Source organism: Macrobrachium rosenbergii, chromosome 7 (assembly GCF_040412425.1).
Source record: "Macrobrachium rosenbergii isolate ZJJX-2024 chromosome 7, ASM4041242v1, whole genome shotgun sequence".
In the NCBI taxonomy this organism is placed as follows: domain Eukaryota; kingdom Metazoa; phylum Arthropoda; class Malacostraca; order Decapoda; family Palaemonidae; genus Macrobrachium; species Macrobrachium rosenbergii.
Window position 1 is genome coordinate 58,334,134 of NC_089747.1, and position 17,500 is coordinate 58,351,633.

The window sequence follows — 17,500 nt, forward strand, 5'->3', positions numbered from 1 at the left end:
ATATATATATATGAAGATAAGAAGGCCCATAAAACGCTATTTGAACGTTGCAACCATATATTTCGGGTACTAGGTCCTGTGCCCCTATTCACTGGAAAAATATGGAGATGAAATGTTACAAGGGTATATATACAAAGCATATATAGGTGTGGCATTAAGTCTCTGATGGTATGCAGGTGACCGTTTCCTAAGAAGGAGGAGAGTAAACGGTTCCCTAGTGGTTTTCGGCTCATGAAGAAGGTGTTCCAGGGCACACGACCACCAGAATCGACGCCAAACGGGAGTTAATGGGCCAAAAACCACTAGGGAACCATTTACTCTCCTCCTTCTTAGGAAACTGTCACCTGCATATCATTGGAGACTTAATGCCACACCTATATATGCTTTGTATATGTGCCCTTGTAACATTTCATTTGTCCATATTTTTCCAGTGAACAGGGGCACAGAAGCTAGCGCCCGAAATATATGGTTGCAACGTTCAAATAGTGTTTTATGGGCTTTCTTATCTTCATATTATACTGTAGTATTACAGTAAAAGACATTCATATATATATATATATATATATATATATATATATATATATATATATATATATATATATATATATATATATATATATATATATATGTATATATATATATATATATATATATATATATATATATGAAATTTTTTACTTGTAAAAATAACTATACCCAAAGACTATGAGCTTTTCTAGGCTATTGAAATTTAATTAAAAATACATCCTTTACACTAAAAATGATGATACATAATATATATATATATATATATATATATATATATATATATATATATATATATATATATATATATATACATACACATACATACATACATATACAGTATATGTATATATGCTTATATATAAATATATATATATATATATATATATATATATATATATATATATATATATATATATATATATATATATATATATATATATATATATATATATATATATATATATATATATATATATATATATATATATATATATATATGTGTGTGTGTGTGTGTGTAAGTGTGTGTTGTATACTAAAAACATATATATTCTTATTTAACACTCAAATATATATATTCTTAGTCTTTTTCATATCTGCCCTTTAGTAGTAATCTCATCATCTGGACGATGCAAATTAGACTAGAACTCAAAGGATTTTAATTTTACTAAAAATCATTTAGATACTTCGTTCAACTGTGTGATCTACAATCCACCAACACAAAATAGTAATTTGTCCCCACAATAGGAATAGCACATTAACATGGATTATAACACCTGAATCAATACACTATCCCGGCACATTTGCCAATTTACAGGCTAACTGCGTATAATTTCGTAATATGTACCCGTGGACATAATTAATAGGAACAGTAGATGAATTGTGTATTTTGATTGATAGCTACAGCCGATTAATCTCGTCTTGATTCATAAATTAATATGGATACCATAGATTAGTATATACTGTATATGTATATATATATATATATATATATATATATATATATATATATATATATATATATATATATATATATATATATATATGCATTGTGTGTTTGTATGTATGTACTCCATTTCCTATTTCACAAGTATTTCCTAGGTGTTCCTCTCCCCAACCTCCTCGCCGATGTCTCCATATTATAAAGTTATTTTCACTGACATCGTTCTCCATCCTCTCCATAGAGCAATCCGTTTTAAATCTATCGGTGGCTTTATTTCTCCTACGTTAACCTTCTTACGAACTCTACACTTTCCTACTTAAAACATACTTCGCAATCAATTCTTACTGATAGTTTAATTCGTAGTTTTTCACTATTACATCAACGTACGTTTACACATGATCAGCCATAAGTAATCATAATTCATGTTATTGTATCTCAGCGTTCTAACAATGAAATACAGGTGAAGGGTGCCTTAACTCTCCTATGCTCTATAATTGATATTATGTCTAAAATGGACATATCTTATAGAGTGACTTTAACCGTTCAGTCATGAGATCTGAGACAGAGCGTGACTTGATTCTTTCACACCACTCGCCATCCTCAGTCATCCTTATTCTTCTCAGTAATGAAGAAGCAGCTAGTTCACGTCGGACCCTCTAAGAGCTAACTAGATCACATTCAAATTAACTATATACATCTGCCAGGAGCGAAAAACTGGGTGTTAACATCAAACTCAAAAAGAGATACAATCGTTGCTGATATAGAAAAGGACTCTCTGATAGTCAGATATAAAAGAATATATTTGGTTGTTGCCCTCCATTGGTACCAAACGTGAGAGAGAGAGAGAGAGAGAGAGAGAGAGAGAGAGAGAGAGAGAGAGAGAGAAGAGAGAGATGTTGCGGTCATTTTCGTCATAATCGAGAAGGGAAAATTACTGCATCACTTACGTTGTCAGAGTTTATAATCCTATTTTCGCAGTTATGATGATGACCCAGCAGGAACCTAATTAGCCAATTACATGGCGAATATAAATCCCACCTCGTTACTCTCCTTATGTACGCTTTGCACCTTCTGGGCGAGGCAATTCCAATCAAATGTAAACATTCGTAGACTACAATCTTTCCAGAACGTTATTTACGGCCATAAAAATATAAAGTTTCAGTCTCTAAAAATGTAATACCAAGATCGGGATATTAAGAATAATGAATAATAATAAGTTTATTTAACAAGGTTACTTTACAAGACAGAGTATAAGGTTTATATTCCTTTCTGGCAGGAGCACTAATCATATAATATTGCAGTGCTTATTTTTGTGCTTACTGTAATTCGTAATACGGTGTCAATTACAGATATGTAAACGATGTACTTGTAAGGGTGTCTCGCTATTATTATCATACACACACACACAGATATATATATATATATATATATATATATATATATATATATATATATATATATATATATATATATATATATATATATATATGTCACGTTAATGATGGTTTTGGGAACTGCTGGTTCCCTGCTCGTTCCCTTTGTGGATTGCTGCCTCCTTACCTTCAAGTTTTTTTGTTTTGATGTTTTCGTCGGTGAGCTGCCGGTTTTCTGTCGTGTCGGGTCTGGTAACGAATGTAGCGGATGGCAGCAGCAGCAGGCAGTTTTTGAGTCGACGTTGGTCGATTTATGAGCAACAAATCACGCCTACGAAGTGGAGCACGTATAGAGGTGGAGTGTGACCATGAGTAGTCGTGTGACCACGAGCTGCTCATCTTTGATGACAGTGTGAGGCTGTCCTGACGTCTCCATCGGGGTTTTATGGTTGGTGGGTTTTTGTCCCTGTTGCACAGCTGAGGCCTGTCTTGGTGCCCCGATGGAGGGGATGTTTGGTATTTTATTTTCTGCCTGCTGTTGTTTATTTTTGCCTTTTTTTGTTTAATGCTACTTTTTGTTTATTTAACTTGCTTTTGTTTAGTTTCTCTTGGTTTTTTTTATGCTTATGGTTTCACTTTTTACCAGACCTGACTCACTTGTAAATTTAATAAATCAATAAGCTCATTTTATTGTTTTTGTTGTTTTCCCCTCCTTTGTTTGTTGCATCTGCCGTCAGTCAGACAGAGTATGTTAAAGAACCTGCATAACGGCCCACTCAGGTCGTTAGGTACCGTGAAGGGCGGCTCTGTTTTGGCTGGCCAGCATTGAGGGGAATGAATGTAAAAAAAAAAATAATCATTTTTTTTTCTTTTAGGTGGGGAGGTGTCAGAGTGATAACTGCTGGTTCTACGTTCCTTTTGTGGATGATGTTTTTTTGTTTTGATGTTTTCGTCGGTGAGCTGGAACATCGTCAGTCGGGTCTGGAGGGCAGCGAATGTAGCGGCAGTGGCAGCAGCACAGGCAGTTTTTGGATAGAGCCAAGTGGTTCCACGGAAGTGGAGGCCTAGGTGGAGTGCAATATATATGCTCATCTTTGAAAACTGACGTTCCATCGGGGTTTTATGGTTGGTGGGTTTTTGTACCTGTTAATGAAGGCTGTCTCGAAATGTTTGGTATTTTACTGTTGTTTATTTTTGCCTTTTTTTTGTTTAATGCTACTTTTTGTTTATTTAACTTGCCAAATCTGCCTCTTGGTTTTTATGTTCAACACTAAAATGCACAATAAATCAATATTAAGCTCATTTTATTGTTTTGTTGTTTTCCTCCTTTGTTTGTTGCATCTAACACTGGAGTATGTTAAAGAATGCATCCACAATATATATATTATATATATATATAGGTATATATATATATATATATATGGAATATATATATATATATAAATGAAAATATATTCAGAGAAATTAATTGATTCTGGGTGGCAACAGATGACAGGGAAACTTATATTTATTACACAGTCTCAATATTAGGACCTCGTAAACAAACAAGTGAAAATGTCCTTAGGGTTCATGTGAGGGAAAATTGGTAAATGGAGGAGGGAATTATAAATAACAAACACAGATCAGAAGAATGGAATTACTGCAGGTAATAATAAGGGCCAGCTGAATGAATGAATCAGAATAACTATTCTCGGATGATGTCTTTATCAGGAACACAGTGGGGAAAGGGGGACTGCACATGGATCAGAGCCAAGTGGTTCCACGGTCGAGGACATCTGCAATCCTGGAAAAACGGTTACCTGTACAAATAATAAGATATTCAAAGGGAGGAATGCACAGACGGTGCCAAATAACTCAGTTCAACACTAAATGCACAATTTCTGTTGCTCCATTGTACTGAAGGTGATACAATGGAAAAAAATGAAAAATCAGACAGAGATAACAAGAATCGTGACTGACTAAGAAACCTTATTCCAGTACATTCCAACATAGATGGGAACTGGGGAAAGGTAAAATCACTTGCCATGTTTTCGAACACGTAAAGTTCAGGATCAGGCAAGGTTAAGGACATCAAAACCCTCTCGATTTCTGTTGCATTGTCTATAAATAAGGATTCAGAGATTACACAGGCGCCAAAACTTTTCATGTTTTCTATAGAGGCCGATCGCATCAAACCCTCGTGGAGGGTTTTTTGGCGCCCTCCAATTCTTTTTTTGGCCCCTCCCTTGCCAGTTGTCTGGCGCCGTCGAAGAAGGCATCTTTGAAGGTCATCTGGAACAAGGCCTTGGGCAGCCATTTTGAACAGAGAGGGGGGTTAGGCATAACCATTTTGGGGAATGAAGGATAGAGTTTATGAAGGGGCAAGTGGAAACCCACAGTTCTAGTAATTAAAACAATTGAAAATAATTTTATTTGTTTCTAAGCTATGTTACAGATGTAAAAACGGACACAGGTGGACCAAAGGAGAGAGGTCCCATTCATTGCAAAATATATATAGCTGCATGTTGTGTGTGTGTGTATACATATATATATATATATATATATATATATATATATATATATATATATATATATATATATATATATATATATATGCATAAGCTCGTGTTATGCCGCCTGTATATATATATATATATATATATATATATATATATATATATATATATATATATATATACAGGAAATATATATGTATATATATAATATGTTTGTATGTAATATAATGTGTGTGTGTATGAACCTGTATATATATATATATATATATATATATATATATATATATATATATATATATATATATATATATATATATATATATATATATATATATATATATATATATATATATATATATATATATATATGTATGTATGTATGTATGTATGTATATAATGTGTGTGTGTATGAACCTGATGTGCGATTCGAGATGTTTATGTTCACTTGAACGTATCCTGCCGTAACTGGAATTGGATGTCAGTATGGCCTTCAGACGAGGAGCCCAATTTCCACCTGTCATCTTCCTTAGGTTAGTGCCGAAAAATCCTGTCACCTGGATTTTCCGTAAACAAAATGCTCTGCTTCTAATACCAGATTAAATTTTTTTCTTTTCACGAACGCTTTTTTTGGGGGGGTTATTCACTTCTCAAATGTATATCAATAAATACTTCCTGTTTAATTTCTCGGAAACGCTTAATGGAAGTAATAAAGCAATAAGAGCAAAAGGGTATTTTCCAAGAGGTGAATTCTCCGAAAGAAAGGTCATCATTTGCAAAAGATGGGTATCAAGTAAATATCACTTGTTTCTGCAATTCGAGAAGGAAAGGCCTGGTCATCGAAGAAGACATTTAGCTACGCAATAACAATGAAGCGACCAGCTGCAGGCAACAAAATGTCCGTTCACACGTCTGACAGCTGTTAAGGTGGGTCTAAGTGCATGCCTCGGGAACTGAAGTGCACTTAATGCGCGAGCTCTTTCTGTTTCTCTCTTTAGGGCCCCAAGGATTCTCTTCAACTTGAGTTAGTTGATCACTGTTCACGTATATATTATTATTTTTTTTTACGAGCGAGCATTCATTTGATAAATTCATTCGGCTCTACTGACCCAGATGGTGAACAAAGCACCCGGTAGCTGTTCGACCGTAGTGGATGGCAGTAACAGAATGGTAGGTACGGAAACTTTCTCTATCAACATCATCCCAAAAGTTCTTGTTGACAACTCAAAGAAGGTAGACCCTTTGTCTACATATTCTCACAAAAATAAAACATGCACAGCACTCTCTCTCTCTCTCTCTCTCTCTCTCTCTCTCTCTCTCTCGAAAAAAAAAAAAAAAAAAGTATTTTACCGCAGCAACGTATATAATAAAAAAAAAAAAAAATCTGATATGTAACTCTAAACATAGATGCTAACAAAGAGGAAGGCTACTCATGAATGCTTAAATTTGCACTGGTCGTCTTTAATTGATTAATATCAGGTAAGCAGGATTTTCTTTTGTGCAGAAGGCTGTTAATTTATGTTAATTAGAATTAGAAAACACATTTTGGCACAGTGATTGAAATGTTTTAGCCTCTCTCTCTTAAACGTTACACTTTGCTCACATGCACATACACACATACCTATATATTCAACTTGGACAAACGACGTTTCCAGAGACATATATGTCTTACGCTATAGCTGCATTTTTGAGCAGTATTCTTTGAGATGATCTTGACATAATATTGCAAAACACAAACACATATAGTTATCTACATGAACACTGAGAGCCATGGTTTTCCTCAAAATTTAAAAGAAAATTCTTTCCCTGATGTAGAAATTTTAATTATAATGTTAGTTTTCTTTAAGTTCCTCAGACACTTTATCATAAGGTGAAATAAAGACTTGGTCTGTTTGCTTGTTTAACTTTTTTATAGCTTTTAATGTTATAATATTATTTGCATTATAATTTTGCCAGAATATTGCTGTTATTATTATGATGATGATGATTATTATTATTGAGATTCTTAGAATTATAAGTTTCTTAATTTTTCTCACGTGGGATAACAATCTACATTTTCAACTAAAACTGTTTCACCTTAAACAATGATAATAAGCTAATTCGACATTTAGTATCTAGCCCTTGAACGTAAAATCCAGTGTGCTATAGTTGTCGCACCCTAATTGCATTTATATCTTAAGCAAAATCAGAGGTAAATCAGCAGATTAAATCAGCAGATTTGCATACGTCAGTATACACGACAACGGTGTGCTAACCTACTGAATCGCCTGAACCCCGAGAGAAGTGAAATGTCATGCTTGCATGACCTTTGATTTCGGGGATCCATTTGCCCTCGTCAGATATGTATACATATTGAACATGGTGTTTGCCGTACTTGGGGTTTCTCTCTCTCTCTCTCTCTCTCTCTCTCTCTCTCTCTCTCTCAGCCTGTGTGTTTGTTTCTCTTTCCTGTGACGAGCGATATCAAAGAAAAATGTTTTCGTCCTAAATAAAAGTCCACACCCTTGCAAGCTAAGCACTGATGGCCTACATTCGAATTTGCCCTTTGAAAGTCCAGGACGCATTCCTTCGCTCACTTCGGCAGCATTCCCAGCAGAGACTTGAAAGCATCACGTGCCAGGGGATTCAAGGGGAATGGAATTCTTCACAGACAGTTTCTCGTTAAACTAGAGGAATGTAAATGCCAAAGACTCGGTCCGTTTTTCTTTGGGGTGTGATGCCTTGGCTTGAACATATTATCAAATATGAAAATGCCTTTATGTGTAATAACGGCATTAGAAACTATATTCAGCTACATAATCTTCAGGGTTAATGAGCAAGTAATAATGGGAGAGTAATTAAGATATTGTGTATAACATCCTTGATGTAGCATGGCGTAATTCATAAAATCCTGCTTTTCATGACTTGTTTATCTCGATAAGAGCAACAATACGCACCAAAATGGTTCGTTGCTTACTACTTATTCTGTATAGCATATAAAACGTTTTATTTAGATTTAATTAAAAAGTCTTATCATTACGGATAACAACTTCGACTATTCACTCATTATAAGTTTAGGACTTGTCTTATTAGTATACAGTTCTCGCCACTTTGTACTAAATGAGTTTCTGTTCAAATGAGAAAAGGGAAAGCCTACTGAATATGTAAACAGCAATATAAAAAATTATCCCCCCAAAATAACCCAGATAACCACTCACGATGATGACATCAGAATTTCGTTCTTTCGTAGGGTAACTACCTCACTTTTTTTTTTAAATAAACATCTACCTAATGCACTGAGACTGGGAAAACCACCTCAACAGAGCAATAGAGAAATTCCTCCTACTTTCATATATCTGTGAGTTAAATGCTGGAGTAAATAATACCAGTCTTTAAAACTGAATATAACAACAGGAAGTGCATTTAAATGCTGTATGAGTAAAAACAAGGTGATTCTTTACCTCCTTTTCCTATCAAGGAACCGATTACTCATTGCAGTATTTTCAAGTCACCCAAAACAATTCAGTTTTAAAGGCATCACTCGTCATTTACAGTATTACTGAAAGTTTCATTGTATATAGGTTAAAGAAACGTTTTACATACTAAGTGATGCTTCCCTCACATTAGTTATAATTATAATTATAAGTCATTCCAAACTATTCTACGAAAATCGCGAGTGTCCTCTAAAGTTTAGCAATGTGATTAAGGAAATGGTAGAGAGATTATAACGTAATCGTGAGAGAAGCTGTGTTATCACCAAGGGAAAATCCTGAATGATATTGCAAAACGTTAACGAGTAAATGGTGTGGCAAATTATTTTTGCATCCGATGGGCAAACAGGGTTCACGACTAACGAATATTTTCCGCTTTAACTGGAAATCAAATCAGGTTTCCATGTATCCCAACATCACGAGAAATCATATCTGAAAAGTAATTAAATTAAAGAGAGTGAGTTTAGAGAGCTTGTCGTTAGATACTATTTTTCATTTTTTGAACTAAGTAGGAAAGACAAATGCAATGCTTTCTAGTTCATCCTTGATTCTCTGAATTTAAAAAAGATTTGCTAAGAAACTTCCTGGAATACCGCACCATTTACATAGCTCCCAATGAATCACGAGTCTTTAGGATTGAGTCAGGATTCTGTCTGATTTTTTATCCATTTTCTGCTCTTCTTCCTATTATTTGTCAAAAATAAATCCAGGCACTGATTAAATCAATGGATGCACAGTTAACTATACCTAAACTGCGTACTTTTCTAAATTTTAATAGTATATAAACAATGGTAGTTTAGGTTATCAATGTTTATTACACAAGAAATTTCCAAAACAGAACATTTTACCCTTCTTGAAATAGTTCAGAATATTCTTATCTATAAATGTATGTTTGTCGGTATTAACCCTTAAGAGTATATTGTGATTTTTACCACTAACCCTAATGAGTTTTAAAGCCACTCCCCACTTTGACAACTGTCAATGAGGGATCTGTAATCTCAACCGGAGTGTATGTCCGTCAGTACGGTCTCTGTAGTAAATATATTTTATGATTTCTAACACAATGCATCAGTCATCCGTCAGTGGCTTGGAAATAAAGTCGAAGCCGGTCAGGACCTACTCCTGGTCTCTTTTTCACCTGGGATAATAATATATGTTAAACAAATCACGTGTTATGGTTATAATCGTATATATATATATATATATATATATATATATATATATATATATATATATATATATATATATATATATATATATATATATATATATAGATGGATAGATAGATTGATAGATAGATACATACAGATAAATACAGATATATATATATATATATATATATATATATATATATATATATATATATATATATATATATATATATATATATATATGATAGATAGATAGATTGATTGATAGATAGACAGACAGATAGATACAGATTATGCAAATACATATATATATATATATATATATATATATATAATATATATATATATATATATATATATATATATATATATATATATATATATATATATATATTATAAAGCAATGTCTCTATGTAAATGCATAGATACAATGGTATGAAATATGATTCAGATTCAGCGGCCGACAGAATTTCACAACCTAGCTGATACATCGCAATATTCCGTGTTATCGCAAGTGAAACGGATTTGATTTTCGACGTTCATACGATGAACTTTCTCTGAAAATCTGCTCTGACGTTGATGCCCTGTCAAACGCATGGCGTTCACAGTCTTCCTTGAATGGTGAGCATGCTACTAATACTACTCTAATTACAACTCTCCGGCAGTTTCTGACACTATGATATTAGTTCTTGTACGTTCGAACCCCCATTCACACACGCACACATACATACTTACGTGTGTATATTCATATATATATGTTACAAGGAACAGATTCAACACTTGTTTTAGAAGTGTACGTAACGTGATCTAGCGATCTTACTTCAGGAAAAAGACGTGAAAAGATTCGACCCATGATAACACTCACATTTTTTCCCTTTCTCTCAACTCTCTCTCTCTCTCTCCGTGTATCGACTCTCTCTCTCTCTCATCGCTTTCCGAAGCTCATCCACCCGACCTCACCCATTCTCACCAAAGCAATTACATGGACTATTTAAAGAAACACAATCGTTCTTACAAAAATAGGTTTATTATTCAAATAACCCAACAAAAAATGAATAAAACAAAGCAAAGATTAAAATGCATAATAAATGAATTATCGAGTCAGATAACTAAACTCTAAACTGCAAACACTTCTGATTAAAGAAGTCTCATTATGGCTAATAGCCTGAAATCCCCAAAATCTCACATACTCACAAATCACAATAAATAAAAGTCATGTCAAAAAAACAGTCTACCACAATTCACATGTTATTCCAACAAGTCCACAGACATCTTATCTGCCGATTTTCAAAGCCTGGAACGACTCCAAAGCTATGACTGGACAACTGCAGTTCTGTCACGTTAATGCACGATCAAACTCACTTTTAGGGCAGATTTTGGCATAATCTAGATCAAAGTAACGCACATACTCACAAATATACATAACGCTCCGGAGATCATCTGATCGCCAATATTGCTGAGCTTCTCGCGCAGAGAGCTGAGAAATCAAACTATTTGCTGAATACAAAGATTTTACAACTGACGGCTCTGTCAGTACCATCTCACTCCAAAAATTCTTTCATCACACCTTAAAGCATTGAAGCTATGAAATGCATATATGTGTTCTTTAAATAGAGCTCGGCACCCCATAAGAGCGTCTCGCTCTCCTTAACGGCAAACTAAAACAAAAGCATATGTATAAAACATAAAACATAAGGCTATCTCAATTAGCAATGTCTACTGCACTGCAGCTTTAAGGACTGCTCTCATGACGCACTTCCAAAGTCACTGGGGTTGTGTTCTTAGAGCCTTTACATGTAATCTTACAAACACGAATAAGCTTTACTTTCCCACAACAAGAATTATCAGTAAAATAGCTATTAAGACAATTAAAATTGTCGGCATAATATATTCCTGATACTCGAACATCACGGAATCGTTGATGTCTTCCAACGGTGGAACAGTGATTGGCACCTTGGTTGTAGGTACCGCCACTACCAAATGCTCGTTATGCGTATGACGCATAATTATCTTCTCGGAACTGTTGAATACAGCACGGCTAAGTACGAGAAAGTCCGTAGACATCACACGGCATGCAGCATCAAACAGCTTGGATCCTTGAAGAACGAATGACATCGACTTGTTGTTCTGGCACATCATTGTAACTGCACTCTTTGCAGAACGCGGCAGTTAGAGTACTGGTGGACACAATGTGGTAATCTCGCAGGAACTGTCTAAAGTCACATTCTGTCGGAGTCTGTCCATGAACTAATGATAATTCACAACCACCCACAGACACACCTCGCAACTGGAAAATACTACTGTCACACACACACTTCTCTCTAACTAAAGTACAACTTGTCTTATAATCAACTCCCGAACCTTGATACTGATCTCCCAAAATGAACATGGTCTCTAATCTATCCCATGTCACTACTGAGTCTCCAAAAACCCTCGAAAAAGGTCTAATAACAAAAAGGTTTCATGTTACTGAACCAAACAAAACTACTAATGCAAAAGTCAAACACTCACAATGTGAACTAATTCCAAGTGTGTATCTCAGAATAATCACAGTCAACTCACTATTAAGCACAACAACTCTACGGAACTCACTCATAAAAAAAAAATTCTATCCAACCACTAAAAGGTATCATATCTCGTAAAAGACCTGAAAGTTCTACTCCGGTTAGCAAATATTTCGCAACACCTGACTAACTCTCAACAAAATAGCAATTGACGTAATGGCAATCGCTCCCATGATCTTAACAACTACAATTACTCACAATACAGCTCCTTTATTTTAAAAAAAAACTGAGAAAAAAAATCCAAATACTCAAATACGATCTCCCAACCCGAAAAAAAAAAAAATCAGACTTGTTCAGTCCGATACACTAAGTACCTCCCCAAAAAAAATAATCCTAAACAACACACACATTGCGTCAGATGATAAAACTCATCATAACACCATAACACAATAACACACCAACACACTAACACACTAACACACGGGTCAAATCTCGTATGAAATTAGCCCATGTCTCAATTCCCAAAATCATTCGAAAACAAATGATTAAGAACTTCAACATCTACAATGAACAAGAGACAAAAAAAAATAAATAAATATCATATATATACAAACATCAACCCATTTATCCCTCTAACTATATACAAACGTTCCATTACATCCCAACTTTCTTTAACTTTGAAATATGGGTCAATTTCGTCACTCCAGTATTTACATCTTTAACTACAAATCTATTCCCTCTTTTGATCTCTACAATTTCAAAAGGTCCGTGGAACTTCGGACTTAATTTATAATTCAGATCATTCCGAACATTCACTTTAACAAACACTCTACCACCCATCGAAAAAGCTACTCCCTCGATTTCGCGTTACTTTTCTCTACCATTGCACGCGAACTAAGTTCAAGTTCTTTACTGATACGTGCAAATCTTTCTCTCGCTGTATTTATCAACGAAGTGACCGTAACATCACCCTGAACTCGCTCTGGTAACAAATCAAAAGGTCCTTTCAACTTGTACCCATACAAAGCTTCTGCTGGAGATATCTTAATTGTGTCATTCATCATAGTATTGATACTATATCGCACTTCATCCAAAGATCTGTCCCAATGTGTATCGGAACCACCCACCGTCATGCGCAAAGCTTCGATTACTTTCCGATTCGCCCTCTCACATAACCCATTTGCTTCAGGTCTATACGGGATTATAGATACTTTCTTTATTCCCAGCAAATTAGCAAGACCGTCTAAAGTCTTATTAATAAACTCCCTACCACTGTCTGTGATCAGACATTCAGGAACACCATATCGACAAATTATCCCTTAAAGAACGCTATAGCAACTTCCTCTCAGCTGATTTGTATTTCAGTGGGAAAATCTCGACAAAACGAGTCAACTCATCAACAACTACTAATAAATGTCTATAACCATAAGCGGACTCTGAGAAATTACCCAGAATATCCATATGCACTCTCTGAAACGGCCTGTGGTATGGGATATGAACCCAAACGACACGACACTGTCGTCGCTGGCTTATTCGCATTGCAAATAGCGCACTTCTTCACAAAGGCTTCTACTGCGGAAAACATATTTTTCCAAAAGAACTTTGACCTGACGTTTTCATACGTCTTGTCCACACCTAAATGAGGAGAACCAAATTTACAATGTACAATGTCTAGAACTTGTGGTACTAGACTCTCTGGCACGATGATTTGTGTAATCTCACCCATGCTTCGAGTACTTCGCAAGTTATACTTAACTTTCCTCACCAATAAATTATTCTCCAACTCTAGACCAGAAAAGGCAACTTATACCCTTTCTTCGGTGAAACTCCCTAAGAAATGCCTTAGCATCTGACAACAATTTATCTTCATCTTGCTTTTGTTCGAGCAAGCCTATGTCCCAAGTGACATTTTCACCCGTAATATAACACACAGCGTTACTCTCACTATCACGAACAACAATCTCTCCCGAGACTGCCGACTCACTATTTCTCTCCCGAAGTATGCACTGTAGAAACGTGTATGTCCTCTACATGCGATATCTCAGAACTACTAATATCAGAGACATTAGACACCAAATATTTACTCTCTTCTCTCACACAGGATTCGGTGTGTATTTCCTCATCCTCGACCGAAAATATCTGCTCAATGCATCTGCAACTACATTATGCTTACCTTCAATGTATTTGAGGTTTGCATCAAAATCTCTCAACGTTAGGAACCAACGTGCTCTCTTGGGCGACAAATTTGGCTTATTAAAAAGCTCTAACAATGGTTGATGACCTGTAAAAATCTCAACTTTATTTCCCAACAACAACATCTTAAAATGAACAAGGCTAGAGACGACTGAAAGCCTCCTTGTCCACAACTGACATCAGCCTTTCGTTACTACCACGCGTTTTGAACTTTCTGCTATAAAAAGCAATTGGGTGTAATTTCCCCTCAAATTTCTGCATCAAACACGCACCTATACCTTCCTGACTCGCGTCAGTCACTAAGGTGAACGGTTGACTAAAATCTGGAAACTTCAAAACTGGTGGGTTCACCAAAGCGTTCTTAAGCTTCTCAAAAGCTAATTGTTGACTATCACCCCAAACAAACTTAACGTCTTCTCGTAACAAATCTGTCAATGGAGACGCTATTGTAGAAAAATTCCGCACAAAACGGCGAAAGAAACCCGACATACCTAGGAACGAACGATTCTGTTTCCTGGTTTTGGGAACTGGAAAATTCACAATGGCTTTAACTTTCTCATCATTCACTCTAACTCCCTCTTTAGAGATAACATGTCCTAAATAGACAATTTTTCTCTTCAGAAACTCACATTTGGCCAATTTGACCTTTAACCCAGCGAACTGTAATCGCTTGAGGACTTCTTTTAACACCTTTAGATGTTCTTCAATTGTATCTGTGCATATGAGAATGTCATCCATGTACACAAACACCGACTTTCCTAACAAGCCATGAAGTACTGTGTTAACCAGTCAAGTAAATGTTATTGGGGACCCTTGTAATCCAAAAGGCATCCTATTAAACTCGTAATGTCCCTTTGGTACCGAAAATGCTGTATATTTACGGCTACTCTCGCAAAATGGGAACCTGTAGAAACCATTTTGCATAAGATCTATAGATGAATATATATTCTTGCCACCGATCTCAACAAACAAATCAGGCAAACAAGCTACCGGATATCTATCTGGGCATGTTTTTTCATTCAATTTACGAAAATCTACACAAACTCTGATACTACCATCTTTCTTTGGAACTGCAAGCAAAGGAAAATTAAACGGAGAATTGGACGGCCTGATAATGCCTTCGACTCCCACCTCTGAACTTCTTTTTCTACTTCTTCTCTGATCTTAAAAGGAATTCGATATGCTGGAATATATATGGGATTTGTACCTTTTCTAGGCGGATTGAATGTTCTAAAACATCTGTAACTCCTAATTTATCTCCCTTCAAAGCAATGATATCTAGATATTCTTTCAACACTTTCTCTACTTTATCTGAATACTCAGGATAATCAACTTTAGCCAAATGTTCATGCAGAACCTGACTTCTGAACTGTTGCTCCTCGTTAGGAAACATATTACCGTCTCCACAAAAACTCACTAATTTATGCTCTTCATTAAACTCTTCAAAATCAATTACATAAGTACCCTTGTGATATTTTTTCACTGAGTCTTGATAGCTAACTAATTCTACTGAAGTCACGCCTGCGACTGAAACTTCATTTACTGACACCGTACTCACAACGTCTTTGAATTTCTCGGTTCCCTCAACAACGCACACTTGAGAAGGAAACTTTTTCTCTTTCAGCGACACTTTAACCAATGTAGGAACTCGCGGTTGCAATTCAATATCTTCCAACAAAAATCCTTTGAAAGATCTTTGCGGAATATCTTCACTCTCTAATGACTGTGTTACACATGTCTCAGACTGTGTCTTAGGTTTCTCACAAGTTTTTTCCTGTGTATATATATGGAACAAAACAACCTGACTCACCTATTGTAATCCCCTGAATTCCCGTAAGAATGTTGATGTTATGTCGCATACAAGAAGGGTGTCCTAGCAAAACCATTTCACCTAAGGCTAATCCTTCTATGACCAAAAATTATTCTACTATTGTCTCTCCGCCGATACAAAGCGTAAGAAATGACGAACCTAAAATATTCAGTTTTCTCGCTTGTACATCACACACTGTCTCACTAGAAGGGACTAATTTGCACTCTGGAAACTTCAAGTGTAAAAGGTCAGCATTTACTAAATTAACTGAGCTACCAGAATCAATGAAAATAGAAATGTCACTCCCATTAGAAAATCCACGTACAATCGGCCTAGGTTCTAGTGATTCTAAGACCTGATTGCTCATTATCCTGTGTCCGTTTTCGAACTTATCTTGTGAAAATTCTGCTGTTCCTTTGTGTATCTAGAACTTGCATCATGTGGAATTCTCCTGTCATATCTAGAAAAACCTCCCCGTGACTTCCCTGAATAATCTCTATTCTTTGTGGCTGGGCAAAATCTCCATCCATGATCTGAAGATTTGCAAACTGAACAATATCTCACTCTGCAATTTGATTTACTATGTCCTAGTTTATCACAATTAAAACAACGTATCATTGTGACTGATCTCTCTGGAATTTTCTTCGATTCTACTCGTGCACATGTCTTCGCTGTTGCATCATTTCCCGAATGTGAGGGACTATCATTATTCTGTGGTTTGAAACCGCAGCTGACATCTTTGCACCTCCCCTGTACAAAACTACTGTCCAGTGTCGGGCATTTTGATAGATTTTTATTAATCTGTGCAAACAAAGAGGATTCATCTGTATCCTGATCAATTCTCTTATCAAAACTATCTACAATTACATCTGGGACCGACGTTAAAAGGCAAGCAAAGTGTAACAATCTTTCAAAATTATCTAAGGAGATATTATTTCCAGTTACCCATGGAGAGCCTATTATAGATTTCTTTAACTCAACTACTGCATCAAATAAATTCGCACTGTATGTGACCAGTGAATCATTGCCCTTTTTTAAT